Here is a 4434-nt window from a genome sequence, read left to right as displayed (position 1 = left end):
GGGTTTGTAAAATAATGAAAGAATCTTTTCTTTTACTTTTCCAAGAGGGTAATGTCTGGTGGCGGGGAGCCTTGGGAGGGGACAAATCTACAATAATGAATGAATGGAAATCCAAAATCTCTGTAAATGTTCATTAAAACTAATAAAATTTAATAAAAAAAAGACTTTATTAACTTTAGGGTTTTGGGGAGGACTAAAGAATATAGTTTTTATCAATCATTTAAAAAGCTGCAGAAGTCAATGTCCATATTCCAACCTCATCAAAGCAGTGAGATAATTCCTGAAGGGGCCTCCATAAAGGATAAGTGAACTGTTCTGTCTCAACAGAAAACTTTGTGTAATCTTTTATTCTACTTTGATATTATTTATATAAAGTATGTTTTAGAGCCATTTTTATTGTAGTGCCATTATTGACCAATAAATTACATTAAGGATTCCTACCATGATGGTAGGTCATCATTGCGCAGCAGTTGCTTATTGAATTGAGGAGGTGAGGCTTAATGGGATGGAATAAGTAAGTTTTCTTGTAGATGTAATGATTTTATCTGGAGACTGAAGGGTGCCTGATTCAGGCCATAGTCTTTGCAATCATTTGCTATGAATCAGAGAGATGGACAATGAATAAGGATGATAGAAGAAGAATCAATGCCTTTGAGAGGTGGTATTAGAAGAGTACTGAGTATCTCATGTACTGCCAAAAGAATAACCAGATATGCCTTGGGAAAAGTGGAGCCAGTCTGCTCTTTGGAGGCAAAGACAGTAAAGAATCACCTCTCATAATGTTGAAGTGTTACTATGAGAAGCTATTTCTTAGAAGAAGATGTTATGCTTGGAAAAGTGGAGGGTCAGTCTAAGAGAGGAAGACTTTCAACAAGATGGACAGACACAGTGACTGCAGCAATGAGCTCAAACGTATCAGAGATTCTGAAGATGGCACAGAATAGGACAGAGTTCAGGACTGTTGTCTGCAGGGTTGCTATGAATCCTCCTCACAATACTGAACAACAACAACAGTGGGTTTATAAGTGTGGAGAAAATGATACTAGTGGGATACAAAGATGAGAAGACATGAATGAAAACCAACAATATTCTTCTGGATCACTGTGAAATTAATTTTTCCCATATCTGTAAGTTATACTGCATTTTTAACATGCAATATATGAAGCATTTAAAAATACATTCTAGTCATTGTTACATAACAACACAAAAAGAAATTTTCCAGAACCTTTTAAATATGTAGAAAGTTTGACATAATAAATCAGAGATGAGACATTCTGAAGAATTTGAGTTCAAATTAAGAAAATAAGTATTTTTAACTACCACCCAAATATGCAATTTGCTTCCACTTCACTTTCTATAATTTAGGGAAAGACATTAGCATAAAACCCACCCTTATTGTTAGGATAAGTACTTTCTATTCTCTGTCAGATTCTTCAGCTATGACTATTTAGTTATTCTTTGTTTCTGGAAAAGACCCTTTTGAAAAATGTTCACATTTTAGAAACTCATCAAATACTTTACAAGACTTATTTCCCCCGCACCCCTGAATCCTTTTAAATAACCTCTATACAACTGCATGTTCTAAGGATAAATGATTCCTCTTTGATGGTGATGGTAATACAGATTTTCTATACTCTAGTGAATATATATCATGATTAGGATAACAAACAAGTTCATCCTTTAGAGTGAAATCAGGCTGCTCCTTGGAGGAAAGGATTCTGAAGCTACCTCTGACATACTTTGGGCAGGTTGCAAGGAAGGCTCAGTCCTTGGAGAGGGTCATTGTGCTTGGGGGTGGGTGTGGAAGGACAGCACAGAAGGGAAAGACCCTTGGTGAGATGGATTCAATCAGTGACTGGGGTGATGGAGGTAGGTGTGCCCAGAGACCAAAAGGTTGATTCACGATAGAGCAGGGTTCAGAGCTTTTGTACATAGGGTTGCTATTAGTCACAGGTGACTTGATGGCACATAACAACAACTAGTGGTCTGATGGTAAGAAGTTGTGTTGCCAACCCTAAGGTACATGGTTCAAACACACCAGCTGTTCTATGGGAGAAAGATGGGCATTCTCCTCTTATACAATTTAAAGCAGCTGGAGGGTCAGCCATTTCTGACCCAATGGCACACATTAAACAAAAACATTTAAAAGTCCAGTATAGGAAAGATCCACTGAGGACCTGCAAAGGTGGAATAATGGTAGTTATAGATCAAAGATGATTAATTTTATACACAATGTATGGGAATGATTATTTGAAACACAATGTAATAGAGAAGTGTGTGAAACAGTGTATATAAATGAAACACAATGTAGATAAATTTTATATGCAATATCAAAGAAAAAGAATTTTTAAAAAAGAAAACTCCAAAAACATCAAATAGAGTATTCCTATGACAATTTTGGTAAGCTGAAGTGGTGCAAAAGATAATAGCAATAATTACCATTAATTTGTATGGGAAAATGAATATGCTTCCCTAGACCCTACAAATAACTTACCAAACCATACAACACATACCATCTAAAAATAAAAATCATATACTTTAGTAACACAGTTCACAGCTTTGGACCTTGATGTTAAGATACTGCAAGTTATTTCCAAGAAAGGGCTTCACCACACAATCTGCACTGAACCGGGGTATGCTGTCTTTTCCATGGCTCGTGGCAAAACAGATTCTGAATGCTAGCGTCACTTTCCCCTTTTATCCGTAAAAGCAAAAATCTTCTTCAGTTCTTTTGACTGGCAGAAACATATGCCCTTTGTAAAATGTGTTGGTGTATCTCAAATCTTAGAAAAGTGGAGATACCTGGACCAACCTTTCTGCTGAATTATAAATTATCTGCTAAGAGCCAAGTGAATGAATCTTCTACATATCCACCCATAACTACCAAAATCATCAACTAAAACACTTTATTATCTTAAAATATTCTAAGTCATACAAGCTTCTGAATGCAGAAATCACAGAGTAGCATTTTAGTTAGAGATAGTACTTTTTATATTTTAAAAACTAGTCAGTAGACATGAGTTTATGTATCAAAATAAGTTATGATTGAAAAGAACTTATTTAAATAGCTCAGTTTAATTTGCAAAAGCAAAACAGAATACCAAATGCTTAAAATCCAAAGTCACTGCTATGAAGTTGATCCCTCCTCAATGACCCTCCAAATGGGTTCCTAAGGCTTTAGAGGGAGAAGATTGCCTTTATCTCTCCTGTGGATGGATTTTAATACACAACACATACAACCACCAGAGCACGCTTTGTACTTAAAAGATATTTTTTAAAAAAGAAATTGTGGTTGATAGCCCAGAACCAATGATTTTTCCTATAAAAGTATGCATGCGGAGATAAAACTCTTTCCTGTCAAGTCAGAATCCGTGCATAGTTGGACCTCAGTTGGGTTTCCAAGATGATAAATCATACTAGGGAATAGTGTCCATCTTTATCCCTCAGGGCCAGTTGTGGATTCAAACCGCTAGTCAGGCACAGCCTTTGGGCTTAGTGGGAAAACATGCTATAGACTATGCCACCAGACAACTGTCCTACAGAGAAAGTGTTTTTTGTATGTGCCATCAAATCAACTACAACTCAAAGAAACTCATAAGCAACATGTCTAAGCCTCACCCTTTCCTGTGCCATCCTCATGACCTCCAACAGGCTCCAGCCCATTGTTACAGTCATGCTGTCAATCCATCGTGTTGAGGGTATTTCTTTATACCAGGTTATAAATAACACAGAGGTCATTCTTGAGGAATTCTTAATTCTTAATTTAAGGAATATGAAACAGATTCCATTTTGTAAATAAAGTCAAGGGTCAACAACTGTTTTCTTTAAAGATACAAGAGTAAATACTTAGGCTTTCCAGGGGGAAAAATGGGTTTATTGCAATCACTTTGCTATGACTTTTTAATACCAAAGCAACCACTTATGAAACACAAGCAATATCAAATGCATAGCAACTGTATAGTACAGAAAAGAACTTCCAACAGGGTTCCCAAGATTTTTTTTTAACATTTGATGTATTTTTTTTATTTAAATTTATTAATTTCAGTAAAAATTTACAGAAACTTTCGATTTCCATTCAGTCACTGCTGCACTTTTCTGTCCTTCAAACACTCCCCCCCAGTACACTACCCTCTTGGAAAAGTAAAAGAAAAATTCTTTCATTGTTTTACCTCTACCATGTAGTCTTCGCTCGGGACTCCTGTCATGACAAAAATACCTAATCACGTATCCCCTTTAAACAGTTTTCTCCCTTATCTGTTTCAGTGCAGTATACATTATTAAACCCACCTTTCTCAGTCTCTCCCCAACCCCAAGGTCAGTCCTGTTTTACAACAGTGGCACCATGCAGTATTTGTCCTTCTGTGACTGAGATAATTCCCTCAGCATAATGTCCTCCAAAGTCACCCATTTTGACTAATATTACATGAGTTCCTT

The sequence above is a fragment of the Elephantulus edwardii genome, unplaced genomic scaffold (assembly GCF_000299155.1).
Source record: "Elephantulus edwardii isolate Elephantulus edwardi_28Jun2011 unplaced genomic scaffold, EleEdw1.0 scaffold00134, whole genome shotgun sequence".
Lineage (NCBI taxonomy): Eukaryota > Metazoa > Chordata > Mammalia > Macroscelidea > Macroscelididae > Elephantulus > Elephantulus edwardii.
This window is presented reverse-complemented; position numbering follows the sequence as displayed.